The following is a 19513-nucleotide window of genomic DNA, read 5'->3' on the forward strand; positions in this document are numbered from 1 at the left end:
ATGCTACCTGGTTGATATCCTCGTGTCGAAACTTTTGCAAGGAGAGTGCATATGGGGTTCGGAACCGGTGTGCTCAATGTTTCAGTCAAGAGGTCACAACATTGAAAGTGTAAAACAATCAAAATTGAATAAATTACAAAAAGCAGCATGGCATATGTACGTTTTTTTTGTACCTCAAATCTTAGTCAATGATCGCATAGTTCCCGTTTTAGGCACTGTCTAGCTAGGCATCGGGTCTGTCATCGTTCCATCACAGTGTCTTTGTGAGTGACTCGAATATAAGGTGTGTGGCTGTGGCGGCATTCAATGTCAATGCGTCCGGTGATTTTAGTTTTTGTCTCTCCGCATATTCTGTCAGTATCATACGTAGTCAAGTATGATCTGTGGGATTACTTGTAGACGCAAATGAAGTAATACAAGGACCTTAATTAGCTTAATTAGCAAGTTTCTACAATTACCGGCACAATATGTCAAGAATATACGACAACATTGTACGAAATGTTTAATATAAATAATGTATCTTCAATGTTTCTTATATTCAAGCACCTAAAGTCAGCTCCTTCGTCTTTCTTTTTAATGAAGGATACAGAAAAAAAAATTGTTAAAAACTTGAAAGAAATATCGCAAATGTTTCAGTTCTACGTATAGATCAGTGTAAGACGAAATAAAGATAACGATATCGGAATTTCATTGATCAACTAGTTAACAAATCCACCCGTTGAATGGTACAAAGCAGTTGAATGGTAAACCAGCGACTGTAATCAGATAAAATTTAACTGTGTTTTCCCTTCTCTTCTCAGCAAATGAAAACATTGTAAGCCTGTTCATTGTTCGAACTTTTGTAATTGAAGTAGAAATACCTGTTACTTTTATTAAGGTATATTTGTGGGGTTTGTAAGTTTCCAATACCTGCAACTTTCACGTCTAACATTTCATTAAGGCTCCCTTTAAATTCCGATTCTTAATGTATTATTAGTATATACTGGATTTTTTGCGTGTTTCCTTTTTAGTACTTTGATTTAATGCGGTTAATTGGTTTTTAAAATTGAGATAAAATTGCAGTCAAATGGTACAGTAACGTAGCAACCTTAGAAAGAAAACATAGTTTTGCTTTCGTGTTTTTTTTACGTCAAACCGTATAAGTCTTCTGGTTCTGTTTTCATATATAGAAGCAAAACTTATGCCTTATGCCTATTATTTTGCTTTGTTGCGTTCTAGGCTTCTACAGAATCTTCTGTGGGTTTTATTACGTATAACAACAATAGTCTAAATGTGCCGTCTGGCGGCTGTAGATGTTTCATTTTCTGGTTCTTTGGGGTCATGGAGTCCATTCAATTTTACAGTAATATACTTCCGCTTTAGTCGGTGCTAAAGGGGCATGAGGGGTACGTGTGACATATTTCATCACCTCTCATGAACAGACTCATTCAAACCGAGTGCTAGCATCCAAAAGATCGCCTTATAATTTTTATAATAAAAAGTTCATAGTTGTGGTGATGTAACCGATGTGTTTGTGTGCTCCGTGGGCAGAGTAAGAGGGCGTGCAAATAAAGGATTGTGTCTTTTACCTTACAAAAAAGGCATAACGTTGCTTTTGTAGTCATGGTACGAAAAGGATAAGTATAAAATTGCGATGACAAATAAAAGAAAAATGAATAGTTTAACAGTTCTGATAAAAACACTACTGATCGATTCTTCACCGTCAGTTAAATGGAATCGATAAATAGTGTCAATATATCGACTCAATTTACCTACATTTTGCTATTTAATTAGTGCAAGAGTGTTACGTTTAAAAATAGAATTTTACGTAAGTGATGAACATCAATATTTCATTAACGGATATACATGTAGATGTGAACTAATTTTGAAAGATCTTGAATCTGTATTACTTGACATGTCTGCACGTCTAGAGAATATTTATTTGGCATGTCTTTTCTGTATTTTATTGACACGTTGGTACTGAAATTTTTTGGTATGTCTATACACAATTTATTTGGCATGTCAACAGTATATTCGTGGTATGTCTTTACTGCATTAACTTGGCATTGTCTATAATGCATTTAAATGTTTTTACTTTGCGTGTCTATACTGTATTTACTTGACTTGTCTATTTAGTATTTACTTGGTATATCTATACGGTATTTACTTGGTTTATTTATACTAAATTTACATATACAATCGCCTATGTCGTAGAAAAACATATGTACTGTGCTGGAAACGCCATAACATACTGTTGTAAAAAAAGAATAAATATATAAACACGTCGAATGTGTTACTATTAAAAACAAGCCTCACTGTGAAATGCACATCGGTATGGCGTAAAGAAATGAAAGCACTTTATTAGGGCCTAGCAAGAAAAAATATTTTTGTTTAGAAAATGTTATTTAGGTTAAAGTTCTATAAAAATTAGATATTTTACATACACATGCGACAAAATGGAAACGCATATTCTGTTAGCACCACGAAAGAAAACTTAATTATAAGTTGGATCTGGTAAAATAACTTTATGGTTTCAACAAAACATGTAGTGTTTCAGTTGAGAACAAGTCTATTATGATGAGTGTCCTTCTCTCACATTCTAGGTTTGAAAAAGACTCAGACAATGGAAAATGCTTCGCTTTGAACAAGAAGAAAGATCGTGTACAGTAAGTGCGAGTGTAACAAGACAATTGCCTAGTCATAGAGGTCCTCTACCTGAAGAGACTTTAATCACATTTGCTGTCATTCATAGGAACTACACTTTTTTGAACTGATACTGAAAATTCCCAAAATAGTCCACCATTTATAAACATGTTTCATGACAAAATCGTTTGAACTTTGTGAAAATTTTGCAGGATTTATTTTTTTGTGACACAGATGACTGAAAGGGCAAACAGACAAAAACTATATGCGTATTGTCTATAATGCCTTATATCTATGTCCCAGATTTCGTGAAAAAAATCTCTTATGCATTTAAAGTTATGGCCGAATTCACAATTTTGTCGGCAATAAGTGAGAGAAGAGCTGACATACATATGGTAGAAGGGGAATTGAAATAGTGTGCATGTTTTTCCGTATAGTTTTCTATTTACATATAAAGTTTCTTTAAAAATTTCCTGTACTTTTAAAGTTATGGCAGAAAACTCACTTTGTCATACTTTTTGGACTATTTATTGCCATTGCATCTGCATATTCTCAATATAATCTACATATTGCCGTCCACCCATGTTCCAAGTCTTATGAAAAATACTTTGTACTTTTAAAGTTGTTGCAGGATACCCCTTTGCACTTTATTGTCACCGTTTTAGTATTTGTTACCACAGCAATAATAATTATTTGTTGATATAGCAACAAAATGAAATAACCTGTATATTTTCCAAATTGCCATCTATCTATCTACCAAGTTTCATGAAAAATATCTTGTATTTTAAAGTTAACACAAGATCCCTTTTCGTGTGACGACAAACGGACGAACGGGAAACAAAGAATAAGTCTCTCTGATAAAACAGATTTATGAACAACGACCAAACTTTTCAGGCATTTTATTATGTACATTGCCAACAAGATGCAATAATAAACTGTGGTATTCACTTATCGTATAGTTAATAAAAACAAGTCAAAGGACGTAATTAGGTTAATGTAATGATATCAGTGTATAATAATATCATATGATATTTTATATCATTGAATAACTTTCAATGAAGGTACCAATGTAGAAATCGCATGAATTGTTACACTTACAGTATCGAACATGTTTGCTACACAAAAAAATCTATTGCGCAATTAAACATCACACAGAAAACGTCACTCTCTACCGGACAGACGATAACAAATAAAGCTCATACCATCCCAAACACCAAGTCTATCAAAAGTCAGACATACCAAATATTTTTTATCAGTACATCATTTGAACTAGAATTTAACATATTGTATCGGGTGGGTCAGACGTAAATGATTCAAAACTGGGGTGCGTATGAATTAATATAATATAACACGTCGTATGTTTATTGATGCATTTTTTAATTGAATGAATGCTTGTGGTATTTTACAACTTTATCCACAGTTGGATATAATATGCCATGCGATGTACCATATCGTGTTTATTACATACGTACACAACAAACTATGTCATATTTGTTTTTTGTCTTGAAGATATCTGATGCATTTTATAATTCATTTTCACAACGGTTTAACTTGCCAGAAATAATGTGTCAGTGTGCCAGATATCTGGATATGATTTAACTATGTTTGATAAGTGATTAATCCAGCGAGAAAATATTCTTTTTTAAGTATCTGCCGAGACAAAACCACTTACAATGCAATGCAATAATTCATAATCACAAACATCCATCACAATATATAAAAGGCCAAATGACAAAACATTCATTTCAGGATTCCTCGGGTTCCTTGCAGTATAACGAGATAATATGAGCCAGACCATGAGAAAAGCAACATAGCGCGTTTGCGACCAGCATGGATCCAGACCAGTCTGCGCATCCGCATCCGCGCAGTCTGGTCAGGATCCATGCTGTTCGCTAACGGTTTCTCTAATCGCAATAGGCTTTGAAAGCGAACAGCATGGATCCTGACCAGACTGCGCGGATGCGCAGGCTGGTCTGAATCCATGCTTGTCGCAAATGCACTATGTTGGTTTTCTCATGGTGCGGCTCAGTTATTATATTTTGGTTAACACAGTTACAATAATTATACTAAATCATTTTGACTATTCTGGATTTATTTGTTTGTTTCGTCTTTGTATATATTTTTCACTTTCTTCATGTATTTTAGTGTAGAGCTCTATACACATCAGTGTATACACATAGGTGCACTACTATGTAGTTGCTGCGATATTGAAATGTAGCTTTACCTTTTGGATATTTACTCTGTTGGGTCTTTAAATAAAAAGAAGTTAATATTTTATTTTTAATATCTCAACTGTATATTCCTTCACCTGTATTTCAATTGTTGTAAGTTTCGACTCCGGATTTCAGACAACAGACAAACTGCCATTTCTAAAGAATGTGAATCTATGTGACAAGTTGATACGACCACCGTGATTGCTATGTTATACACACACCTGTAACTGCTAGGTGGCGAGCTAGGTATTGCTCTCATGAAAAAAGACCCATTTAAACCGACTCTGCTCTTAATTTGCTTAGTTACGTTCTATTATTCCAAAGATCGTTAAGTAGAACACTTGTTTCCCGTGTTTTATCTTCATCAGCCGAGAGATTTGTTGATTTCTGAGCTTGATAGGGCGAAGGTACCAATGTATCCCGAGGGATTCTATTTATATGCATCATAAAAAGAAACTCCTTTGCCACGGAACGCGCATATACATAAAAATGTGTGTTAACAGTGCACGTTTACTCTCCTATATATATATATATATATATATATATATAAATATATATATATATAAAAAAGCAACAGTTTTATTAAAAAATATTCAAACCGTGTTATGCATAGCCTTACAATATGGAACTACCCAGGTTGTAAGTGATATTCATATTTTATTTTGGAAGAGAAATTATTTCGCTAAATTCCGATACCTTATATTTGCTTCGCCGGATTTTTAATTAAGAAAATGGGTTTTATACTCGACCTCACTTCTACGGTATCGGACATATTTCCTAAGCTGTGTCCTGTCAGAAAAAACAAAACTATTGCGCAATTAAAGATAAACAGTAAATAAGACACAGAAACGTAACTGTCTTCCAGACAGACGATAAATTCTTATTATCCATCCCAAATACCAAGACGATTAAAAGTATATCACAATTCAGAAATATCAAATATTTTTTATCACACTATTTGAACTAGAATTTAACATATTATATTGTGTAGGTCCGACGTATTAAAACATTTTCGAATGATTCAAATTGCGGTGCATATGAATTAATGATATTAAATAACACATCGTATGTTTATTGAGAATGAATATTTGTGGTATTTTACAATTTATTCGCAGTTGTGTGATGTACCATATCGTGTTTATTACATATGTATGCAACAAAATATGTCATATAGTTTCATTAAAACATAACTAAAATATGCAATGAAGATATCTGATGCATTTTATAGTTCACTTAACTTGCCAGAAATCATGTGTCAAAGTACCAGATATCTGGATATGATTTAAATAACTATGTCTGCTACGTTACTAATCAAGCAAGAAACTAATTTTTTTAAGTGTATGCCGAGACAAAACCACTTACATTACAAAGCAATAATTCATAATCATAAACATCCTTCACAATATATAAAAGGGCAATGACAAATCATTCGTTTCATCACTGCAGAATAACGAGATAATTTTATATTAACACAGTTACAATAATTAAACTGGATCATTTTGACATTTTCTGAGTTAGAGATATACAATTTCTTCACAAAACATAAAAAGAATACCGATTTCTGACTGAACTTTAAAAACGTCAAAGATTTTCTCTAAATGAGTAAAATCGTATATACATCGTAATCACTTCACCAGTGAATAGTTCTGTTAGTTATTAACTTAATATTCAGGGAAACATTATCATATAAAGATTTGAACATGGTTCTGACTGTAATAACTATTTTGTCCATTCGATTTATTTAAAAATAATTTTCCCATTTCTTTTCACCGTCCAGTTTGTTTGTAAAACAAGAACTTATTATAGGAACCACAACAAGGAAAATAAGGAAGTCACCGGTTTTAACTAGATGATTTTTCAGCAATAGTAAAGGGGGTTTTCTTGAAATAGATTCCTTCTTAACATTGCTGAAAATCAAGACTACCTCATAAAGTACTTCAGAAAGAGAAATAGCTTAGTTCCAATTCTTCATAAAATTTGAAAAATCTAGACAGACCGGACAAAAGTACCAAACTTTGCACAGAGGTAGTTTGGACCAATACAAGACTTTTGGCTGTAAGGGCCAAGGTCACAGCTCTTTGGAATTCTATTTTTAGAACATTCAAAATGGCCGCCATTGAAACAAATAGCTATTTTAGTAAAAGTTAGTTTTTATCTTACTCTTGATACATATTTATGTGTAAACTGATTCATACCTACTGTTAGAGTTAAAGTGATACATTTGCAGGAAGTGATGTCAATTTTCACGTCTGTCTGTCTGTAAATCCGTCTGTCTGTACGTCAAAAATGCCGTTTATAAACTGTAAAACAGTATACTATAACTATAAGATGAGCCCAGTAATGTGCAGCTTGACTTCAATTATGTATTGGTGCAGCTGAAAAAAAAAGTGTTTGACCAACTTTTAGGTGAAACATGTTATTATTTGTTCCGTCCGTCTGTCCGTCCGTCCGACACAAAATTCATAGACCTCAGAACAGCTGTTTTGGCTAAATCTGAGGGTTTTTTTTTTTAAAGATTTTTGACATTATCTTTCTTTTATAAATTGTTAAATGCCTATTGCTTTTTGTAATATTCAAGTGACTATTCCTGAAATACCCTGTTAAAAATGAAAAAAAAAATGTATAGGAACGATTTGTTTTAACTGATTAAAGGGCTATTATGGCTTTGTTTATTATGTGACTGCCGCATGTGCTGTTATGAACATAAAATATATTAATAACTTGTTAAATCTTATTTTTGATACTTTATTAATGACATATTTTTCAAAGGTATTTAAAGTATGATTCACAAAGTATAAAGTATTACTGAGTCCATTCTTTTTTATTACCTCCCTTTCATGTAAAAGGATAAAGACATGTGCAGTACTGAAAGAAGTGCTTTTCCAGTCACGTTATTATGCATATTCTCTTTGTTTTTGAGAGTTGCTGTATCGGGTTTTAACATTATGGAATTTTAACACAGTGAAGTTCACCTAAACAGACGTGACAAAATATCCTATTGAAAAGTACCTTAGGCATGTTGAACAACTGTTAAAGATGGTTGAGGGAAACATTTTCTTAATCTCTATTCAAAATCATGTTTGATACATGTACCTATTTCTTAATGTCTTGTATAGAGAGCACCATTTGCTACATGTACCTATATTATCTATAACAAATGTGTTATCTTATGGCAAAGTTTTTAACGCATTCTAGAGGTTATTTCAAGGTTAGAGAGTTAGGTGTAAGGTCATTTCATAGCATTATTAACTGCAAATTGCTTTATTAATCAATGTAATGATGATTATTGTATAACAGCTTATGTATTTTACTTGTTGAGACAGAATGCTATGCTTATAAATGAATTATGCATTGATCAATCATTAATTTAAGTAGGCCTATATCTGAAATAAATTAGCTAATTGCCCGAACAATGCCATTTTAAGCCAGTGTGATGAAAACATACTAGTCTAAGATTAACATTGAAGATAAAGGGAAAATAGTTTCTCCCATTTCTTTTATTGCTGATGCAAATAGTGTATGCTGCTTTCAATCTGTTAAGACATGTTTAAGAAGGAATTGAGGTCATAAATCTAAGTGGTACATTTATAAGTATTTAAAAGTCAATACATGTATGCTGCAATCAAGGCTTTGATTGTTTCATTATGCTATAAAATTTTGTTGCATAGTATTTCCATTTATTCATAAGGAATATGTCATAAAGGTGCAGATACTTCTGATGATATAATTTGTGGTGAAATTTATTCATTTATTTATTTGGGTTTTACGGCGCACCAACACAGTATAGGTTATATGGCGCCAAACAGGACTACAAATTTTGGTTTCACATCTCATTTACATCGAAATAAAAACATGAGGTATGGAATCAAAATTTGCATACCTGCTGGAATCACAGAGTTACAGCAAAACCAAGTGTTAAGACCCTACTAGTCGCCACTTACGATCATGCAAGGGTAAGGCAGTGGTTCCAATTCTTTTCATACACAGATCGTCCCAGAACCACATGGGGCATTGTAGTGAAATAGCATAATTATTTGGGAGCTTTTTTAGTTTTAACTAATTTATCTTTAAACTCAATTGTGATGAAAGCTAGAAGCTTATCTGAACCACACTCGAATCCTTTTCCTGGAAAATCGAGTACTGGTGTCATTTGAGAAGGCTTGGTTATGATCCATGTCGGTATCAAACTCTGGGTTGAGCGGCCGACACCTTAAACTCTAGACAACCGCTTCCCTTACCTATAGTTTCTTGATGAGTGACTTATCCCAACAAAACTGTTCTAGTACCAGAAGGCTCTGGCATGATATGTGACCGGGATAAACATGAAAAGTATCACACCTGAAGACATCGGTTTGATGATTTGAACAGGAAAAATGTCCTGTGTGGTCAAAGCTTTCAGTTGCAAGTAATGTTAAATTTGTTTGAGTTAACTATTTGTTCATGCAAAAGATGAAGTAAGGGGTGCCAATAAATCATGTAAACAACTCTAAATGATAAATTATAACAATAATCCAGTAAATAAAGACATAATCATTAAAGAAACGTTTTAACTTCCCATTACAATAAACTTTTCAAGATACATGCATATAGATATGACCATATTCATACTTAGTTATATCAAAATAAAACTATTTGAATATAGAGATTTTATATAAATATATGTTTTATGTGTTCTATTATGGGAATTACAAAGCTTATCACAAAGCTTATTTAGTCGCCGTATGACATAGAGTTGTGTTAATGCGATGCTAAAACAACCAAAAACAAAAGCTTATTATTTGATACATGTATATGATGCAAAAGAACCATAAATGAAAATGAGCCATGTCTCCCAAAATAGCTTTTTTTCAATAGAAGGATTAACGGAATTGGCATCTGAATGTCATCTGAGGCCTTAGCGGACATGAAATGATGCCTTTATATCATTTGGTCTACAATGTTCAACAGTAATATAAAACTGATGTTGCGTTCCACATGTGGTCTCATTATGACTACAAATACAGAGTGGACACGATTTTGCGATAGACAGACAGACAGACAGACAGACGGACAAACGAAGCAAAATGGAACATATCTTCTAAAAAAATTTAATCGTTACACATATTTATCACCTCTAGATCAATCAAGATCAAGCAGCTCGTCACAGGGCTTATGACGCATACACGTAAAAGCGTATGGTTTTAAAAAAGAAGACATTTTTTAACGTACGTACGGACGAATGTACAGACATACCGTTATGTAGCATGACCTAACTTTATGCAAATATATCACTTGACCCTTACAGTAAGTGTGAATTAGTTTACATATAAATATGTATCAAGAATAAGATAAAATTTAACTTTTACTAAAATAGCTTTTTGTTTTAATGGCGGCCATTTTGAATGTTCTAAAAATAGAATTCCAAAGAGCTGTGACCTTGGCCCTTACAGCCAAAAGTCTTATAGTGCCCCAAGCTACTGTTGTGACCTTTGCCCTTAATGCCAAAAGTCTTATATTGTCCCAAGCTACCGTGGTCTCGGTATGATTAAAATACAGAGCGGACACGATTTTGCGACAGACAGACAGACAGACAGACGAACGAAGCAAATGGAACATATCTTCTACAAAGAAATAAATTAGTCTTTACACATTTTTATCACCTCTAGATCAATTGAGATCAAGCAGCACATTACAGGGCCCATGATGTACGTTCGTAAAATCTTACGGTTTTAAAAAAGATGACATTTTTAACGTACGTACGGACGAATGTACGGACAGGCCGTTATGTGGCATGACCTAACTTTATATAAATGCATCACTTGACCCTAAGTGTAAGTATGAATCAGTTTACACATAAATATGTAACAAGAATATGATCAAAACTAACTTTTACTAACTAGCTATTTGTTTAAATGGTGGCCATTTTGAATGTTCTAAAAATAGAATTCCAAAGAGCTGTGACCTTGGCCCTTACAGCCAAAAGTCTTATATTGTCCCAAGCTATGGTTTTACAAAATTTGGTCCTTTTGTCCAACCTGTCTAGATCTTTCGAAATTGGCACTCTACTAAAATATACAAATGCTCATGTAGTTTTCTGGCATTATTTTCAGCTGTGTGAAGTTACGCCATTCAATGCAAAAGATTTAAATCAAACTGCAGCGTTAAATATATTGCCATATTTGTAGTTTACTACCAGAAATCTGACACCGCAAATGGCCAGTCAACGAACTGACAAAAAACTTAAGTGACTACCTGGATTGTGGTAAAAATGAAAAAAAGTCGAAAAAGAAGATGACCTATGTTGATTTATTGGAACTGACTGTTCCAAGGCAGTGCCTAAAACTGTTTTTCTTTATTTGTTTGTTTCGTCATCGTTTATGTTTCTTTACTTTGTCCATGTATTTTTGGGTATATATTATTATAAACACATCAGTGCATACACATAGGTACACTACTATGTAGTTGCTGGGCTTTTACTTTTGGATATTTATCTCTGTTGTATCTTTAAATAAAAAGGACTCTGAATTTCCGACTACAGACATACATATCTTTATAAGAATTTGAATCTATGTAAGAAATTGATACACAACATGGCTGTGTTGTACACACACCTGTAGCTGCTAATTGGCGAGATAGGTATTGCTCTCATGAAAAAAGACCCATTTGAATCTTCTCTTAATTTGCTTGGTTACGTTCTATGATTCCACAGATGGTTAAGTAGATGTTATTCATAATTGAGCCGTGCCATGAGAAAACCAACATAGTGGGTGTGGGACCAGCATGGATCCAAACCAGCCTGCGCATCCGCGCAGTCTGGTCAGGATCCATGCTGTTCGCTAACAGTTTCTCTAGTTGCAGTAGGCTTTAAAAGCGAACAGCATGGATCCTGACCAGACTGCGCGGATGCGCAGGCTGGTCTGGATCCATGCTGGTCGCAAACCCACTATGTTGGTTTTCTCATGGCACGGCTCAATTATATCGACAAGTATACGTCGTGTTCATAAACAAGTAGCATGTTTCACTAACCACAAAGATTTGTCAACATGAAATACATAGCTTAAGATAAAAATGTATTTTTAGCATTTTGTGAATTTTTCTATCATCTTGATTACCATGAATTAACTTCATTTTATAGGATGATGTGGCTTCTGAATCGGAGTTTTTACTTGACTACCATTTTTAAATTCTAACCTTATCTTTCGTTGAGTCGGCTTCATTACATCGTTTTCATGAAGATTAAAACAACTGTTAAAATGCACATGTTAAAGTAGTTTTAATGATTTATGTAATAGATGCATGCCCTTTAGAAGGAAAAGACACAGGGCAATCTCGTAGAAAAAAAAAATGTGAATATAATTCCACTAGAAATATTCTGTAGTTATTCACATAGATCTAAAACAGCTTTTTTTTCATTTTATAATGGACAATGAATGTGTGTTAGTTTATGTGACAACGATTTCCGCACAGCGCTGCTCATATCAACCTATCATTGAATAAGTCACGATACCCGGTTTTTTATTCAGCATAAACACTGAAGTCGGTTTAATGAAAAAAAAAACACTTCAAAAGCCTGACGATCTAGCAATTTTGCAACCCAGCAGCGCAGCAGCCTAGCAATCATGCAGCGCAGCAGCCTAGCAACCACGCAGCGCAGCAGCCTAGCAAAACTAGCGCAAATAAAACAACTGCAAAACGTAACACACTCTACAGAATCATATAAACGAGAGAGATGAAAAGCTTAAATTCAGAGCAGAAGAAAAGGCGAAATATCAAGGATAGACTAGTAACCGGCATTATACGTATTGTTAAAATGATGATAGGGCGGCACATCTAATTATGTTTTATGTTAAATTTGATACATGCTATTCACAAACGTATGCGGACATTAGACCAATGCCATAATAATAAATATTTGCTATAATTAGATGTTTTAAGTTATTTTCTGGTTTAATTTCCCCGTGGTTTATTGCACCATTAACCGTTCCCGTTTCGGACTATATTTAGTTTTATCATTCCACCTAGAGCTTCGAGTATTCAAGTTTTATACCTTGAGTACTGTATCACATTCAGTAGTATGGGCGTGAATATACTGATGTAGTTTGAAATTGTAGATCGGAGCCATTTTTGGTGTAGAAAAAAACAAGATTACTTTGTCATAACTTAAGTTTCGGCAGTTTGCCATTTGTTTATCGGCCTCGTCCCCTTTCCAACATTAAGATGTGTATAGCTCTTTGATGAAATATTATGTGGAATTTTACTTTCTTTAACGATTACTCCGTCGTTTTTGGTCAAGTACATGTGGCTCATCGAAATCAGAGTATGTTTCGCTTACGATGTTTGCGTGATTACAAATAGCACGTGGATATCTGCTATTACAGTGACACATATAGCTAGAAGTGATCCGAGAACCTGTGACCGACAAGTCCTACATGGAATGCTTGAGGTTAAGACCATATACTTGGCCATAGAAAGCTGTTTCTCCTGAGTGCATATATCGTAAACGATGTCTGCAAAAAAAAACCCCCGAGTGCATGATAAATGGAACTTACAATTTAGCGGAAAACTTGCACAGCCTCCCAAAAGCTCAATCCCATGACGTCCATTCAACTGTTTATTTTAAAAGAAACAACTAGCGTTGGGATTGAACATAACAGATATGAAAATGTAATGCACATGAAAACCAAACAAAACCATACAGGGGAATCAGTTGATATTTGGTAGAAAAGGTAAAAAGAGGAAGTTTCGCGTTACATGAGGAATTCTAAATGCATTCAGAACACTAATTTTGGCCCTGAGCTGCTGATTGAATGTTATTTGCTTCTGCTAAGAAAATTTGTACTCGAACGGACTTTTCACATGGATTATGTATCAAAACATTCGACATCATCACCTTCGACCTAACTGGCGCAATTGAATAATGCTTTGACTCAGTTTTCTGTACGGTGGACTTCCCTCTGCTACCACATATTTTATCAGAAATTTTCATATTGTGGTATTATAATACAGTAACAAATTGTTTCAGTACTTTTAAAATAAATAAGGTTAGCAAGTATGAAAGAATGAAACAAAATTAAAAGTAAGAAAATAAGGTTTGAATTTCTTTGCAACGGCAAGGCACGTTGTCTTTGTTACGGTAATAGTTAACGAACCGCGAGGGGAAATAATCGCTATTGGATTAGGGTTATTATTTATACTCCAAAATCCTTAACGAAGACTCAGTAAAAGTGGTCCTGCAACATTTTCAGTAATGTCCTGTTGAGCGACGTTTGGTGCGTAATGTAAATCAATTTTAACGAAACATATTGAATTCTCAACAGCAACACATGGCATGTATATTCTGGTGTAACTGAATACTTTACCGACAATTTCAATGAGATAATATCAGTTGATCACATACTTACTTTTCGTACAGGGTACCTGTGTCTAGTTAGGCATTCCAAGCCAACGTTGAAATGTTAAAAATTCACCTTAAGATTAGTACAATGAATGATAAGACAATATTTACCTTTTTAAAAAGTACACATAGATTTTCTTGTCTTATCAGCTGAAAATCGCACTGTACGAACTTCAGTAAACGAAATAAAGATGACCATATGCCTCATGAAAAACAAATGGCCAATATATTTGTTTGCTTGATTAATAGATTGAAAGGGAAAGCAAATAAAGGATTGTGATTTTTTTTTAAAGAGAATTGATGATAAATGTAAAAGTTTTCCAATACCTGTGTTTTATAAAAAGCATACACTTGCTTTTGTAGTATTGGTATGGAAATCATTCGTATACACATTTGTGATTAAGTTTAGAAAAAAAATATAATTAATAATTTAAATATCACTGATATAAATAGCCACCTATTCCAGATACTGACGTACTTGCCGTAATTTAAATGGAATCGATGAATAAATAGGATCAATATATCGACTCAATTAGCCTACATTTGATTATACATTGGTGCAAGAGCTTTGAAATTCATGTTTAAATTTAGAATTTTACGTAACATTTAAAGTAATTTTATTAATGCGTCAATTTCAGCTGTAAATAAATCATATTTGAATATTGAATATGTTTTAGATAAAGCTACTTGTTTTAAACAAAAATATATGATATACACATTTACACATATGTTAGAAACACATTAAAATTAGCTCTGCAATGGCAGTTTATTCGGACCTTGGGAAATATATTCCAAATGACTTTGTCCATGTTATAGATCTATCATTAAGAACAGTTTTTCCTGTACAGTTTTTCATGTATTTTACGTAGATAGGCAATAAAATGAAATAATAAATTACGTTTTTATAATAAAATTTAGTAATACAAAATTTGAGACCAAGGAGATCAGTTCATCTAAGTTTTGTGTTTGATGTAAAATTTAGAAAAAAAGAGCGAAACATTTTACTATATACACATGTACGTCTATGTTGATTAAAAAATCAGTGTTAAGTAAGTGTAACGTTAGTCAACAAAGATCAAGTAAAAGGGTAATTTATGTGAATACACTTAACAAAAATACATTTTTTAGTTTTGTGGCATTTACATATCTTGTATTGAAACAATGTCATGAACCAAACAGGGTAACTGTAACTACCTTAGACGCAAAAATCTCACCTCACCCAGATATGTAGACAATTATAAATTAATGTCACTCTCAATCATCCCAAAAACCAAGTCTGTAAAAGATTATCACATGCAAATAGAGCCACGTACAAAGTTTGCACAAACTGATAATTTTAAAAATATTTTGAACTAGAATTTTACCTATCGATTAGGTCAGACACATGAAACATGGCCAATGATTCAAACAGCAGTGAAAATGAATTAATTACCATACTATATTTTATCGTGTAGTTATTGACACATTTTATCTCCGTCGAACATTGTTTTTGCGTATTAAAACGACACAACCATCTTTGTTTATTAGATAGTACATAGTTTCGGTTAGTCTTATACTGTTAAATTATCACTAAGCCACACATAGAAGATATCTAGTATTGGGGCCTCTTTGGCCGAGTGGTTAAATATGGTTAACTGGCTGTTGACTTCAAATCACTTACAATGCGGGTTCAAAACATCGCTTGGGTTTAGAAATAATTCAGCTGCTAGCTTTAGAAATGTCAATGGTTCTGCCTAGGTGACCGCTCGTGAATGAAGTAATGTCCAGATGTGCATCTAGAGTTTTCAAACCGTGTAATTACGACTGAAAACGTCTGTCTTAGTTCTCATACTTTCCTTACTTCGAGGTACCTATATTAAGAATCCTTATCAACTCTGAGTGGGCTAATTCCTCACGAATGTACAAGGAGTTCCAAAAATGAAAACGCCTACAAAGCACATTTCTTGAGCTTAACTACACTTCTATAACCATCCGAACAAAGCGCCTTCAGCAAATTAGTGAATGTGACAGTGCCATCATCATATTTAAAGTTACTCATTATTTGATTCCGGTGAAATTTACAATGAATTAAACTTAGTTATTCGTTTTTACAACCATGTTCAAAGATGAATAAATGCGAAGACTTATTCGATGTACGGTACGGATATGGAACAACAAGTCAACTCTGTGTGCCGGGCTGGATATGCACAACTATGCAGAATAGGTCACATCAGACGGTATCTTACCAGTGATGCCACAAAGACCCTTATCAACAGCCTGATTACTTCACGGTTAGACTACTGTAATGCCTTGTTAAGTGGTACTCCAAACAGCACACTTAACAAGTTGCAACATGTACAGAACACGGCAGCTCGCGTCAGCACTAAGACGCCCCGTCGCAATCATATAACACCGGTTCTGAAGGCGCTCCATTGGTTGCCAGTGAAATACAGGGTGCAGGACAAGGTTCTGACCCACACCTTTATAAGGCCTACACAATCAGCCCCCTGCCTATATTAGGGATATGATAGAAGTGTTTAAACCGGTCAGAAACCTAAGATCACAAGACACGCTGTCACTGGTTATGCCAAAAACTAAAACCATGATGTATGGCAATCGCAGCTTTTCGTTCACTGCTCTAAAGCTTTGGGACTCCCTTCCCGTCAAGATCAGGAAAGCTCACACGCTTGTTGCTTTCAAAAGCCTGCTAAAAATCCACTTCTTTGTACAATATTTTGTTAACTAACCGATACAATGATGTTTTTTTTTCTTCTTCGAAAAACAGTGTAGAACAGTATTTTATCCTAGGGTCACTTAAATACTTTTAATTATATATATGTATGTTTGTCTTTTTTAATATATATGTTTTACATTCATGATTATTGTTAATGTGGAATGCATTATTTTTGTATGCTTATTTGTTTGTATTGTTTGCAATTTATTCTGTAAAACACTTTTGAACGTGTACACGTTCATGAAAAGAGTGCTATATAAATGTGGTATAATAATAATAATAATAATAATAATAATAATAATACGGCGAGTGCCTGTGGCAGCCTTTGATATTAGCGATTCGATATACGGTGTGTGCCTGTGGCAGCCTCAGATATTAACGGTTCAATGTTTGGTGTGTGTGCCTGTGGCAACCTTTGATATGAGCGGTTCTATGTTCGGTGTGTGACTGTGGCAGCCTCTGATATGAGCGGTTCTATGTACGGTGTGTGACTGTGGCAGCGTTTGATATGAGCGGTTCTATGTTCGTTGTGTGAATGTGGCAGCCTATGATATTAGCGATTCGATGTACGGTGTGTGACTGAGGCAACCTCTGATGTGAGCGGTTTTATGCTCGGTGAGAGAATGTTTCAGCCTTTGATAAGAGCGGTTCTATGTTCGGTGTGTGACTGTGGCAGCGTTTGATATGAGCGGTTCTATGTTCGGTGTGTGACTGTGGCAGCGTTTGATATGAGCGGTTCTATGTTCGGTGTGTGACTGTGGCAGCCTCTGGTATGAGCGGTTCTATGTACGGTGTGTGACTGTGGAAGCGTTTGATATGAGCGGTTTTAAGTTCGTTGTGTGACTGTGGCAGCCTATGATATTAGCGATTCGATGTACGATGTGTAACTGAGACAGCCTCTGATGTGAGCGGTTTTATATTCGGTGTGAGAATTTTTTTAGCCTTTGATAAGAGCGGTTTTATGTTCGGTGTGTGACTGTGGCAGCGTTTGATATGAGCGGTTCAATGTGCGGTATGTGACTGCGGCAGCGTTTGATATGAGGGGAACTATGTTCGTTGTGTGAATGTGGCAGCCTGTGATATTATCGATTCGATGTACGGTGTGTGACTGAGGCAGCCTCTGATGTGAGCGGTTTTATGTTCGGTGAGAGAATGTTTCAGCCTTTGATAAGAGTGGTTCTATGTAGGGTGTGTGACTGTGGCAGCGTTTGATATGAGTGGTTATATGTTCGGTGTGTGACTGTGGCAGCGTTTGATATGTACGGTTCTATGTTCGGTGTGTGACTGTGACAGCCTCTGATATTAGCGGTTCTATGTACGGTGTGTGACTGTGGCAGCGTTTGATATGAGCGGTTCTGTGTTCGTTGTGTGACTGTGGCAGCCTATGATATTAGCGATTCGATGTACGGTGTGTGACTGAGGCAGCCTCTGATGTGAGCAGTTTTATGTTCGGTGTGAGAATGTTTCAGCCTTTGATAAGAGCGGTTCTATGTTCGGTGTGTGACTGTGGCAGCGTTTGATATGAGCGGTTCTATGTTCGGTGTGTGTCTGTGGCAGCGTTTGATATGAGCGGTTCTATGTGCGGTGTGTGACTGTGGCAACCTTTGATATTAGCGGTTCTATGTTCGGTGTGTGCCTGTGGCAGCGTTTGATATGAGCGGTTCTATGTTCGGTATGTGAATGTAGCAGCCTCTGATATGAGCGGTTCGTTGCACGGTGTTGACTGTGGCAGCCTCTGATATGAGCGGTTCTATGTTCGATGTGTGACTGTGGCAGCCTCTGATATGAGCGGTTTTATGTTCAGTGTGTGACTGTGGCAGCGTTTGATATGAGCGGTTCTATGTGCGGTGTGTGACTGTGGCAGCCTTTGATATTAGCGGTTCTATGTTCGGTGTGTGCCTGTGGCAGCCTTTGATATGAGCGGTTCTATGTAGGGTGTGTGACTGTGGCAGCCTCTGATATGAGCGGTTTTATGTTCAGTGTGTGACTGTGGCAACGTTTGATATGAGCGGTTCTATGTGCAGGGTGTGTGACTGTGGCAGCCCTTGATATTAGCGGTTCTATGTTCGGTGTGTGCTTGTGGCAGCCTTTGATATAAGCGGTTCTATGTGCGGTGTGTGACTGTGGCAGCCCTTGATATTAGCGGTTCTTTGTTCGGTGTGTGCTTGTGGCAGCCTTTGATATGAGCGGTTCTTTGTTCGGTATGTGACTGTGTGCAGCCTTTGATATGAGCGGTTCTATATTCGATGTATGCCTGTGGCAGCCTTTGATATGAGTGGTTCTTTGTTCGGTATGTGACTGTGTGCAGCGTTTGATATGAGCGGTTCTATGTTCGGTGTGTGACTGTGACAGGCTTTGATATAAGCGGTTTTATGTTCGGTGTGTGACTGTGGCAGCCTTTGGTATGAGCGGCTCTATGTTCGGTGCGTGACTGAGGCAGCCTTTGATATGAGCGGTTCTGTGTTCGGTGTGTGATTGTGTCAGCATTTGATGTGACTGGTTCTATTTGCGATGTGTGACTGTCGCAGCGTTTGCTGTGCAGTATGCGGCTGCGACATTGAGTAGTTCGATGTACAGTGCGCAACAGCGACA

This window comes from Mercenaria mercenaria, chromosome 11 (genome assembly GCF_021730395.1).
Source record: "Mercenaria mercenaria strain notata chromosome 11, MADL_Memer_1, whole genome shotgun sequence".
NCBI classification, from domain to species: Eukaryota; Metazoa; Mollusca; class Bivalvia; order Venerida; family Veneridae; genus Mercenaria; species Mercenaria mercenaria.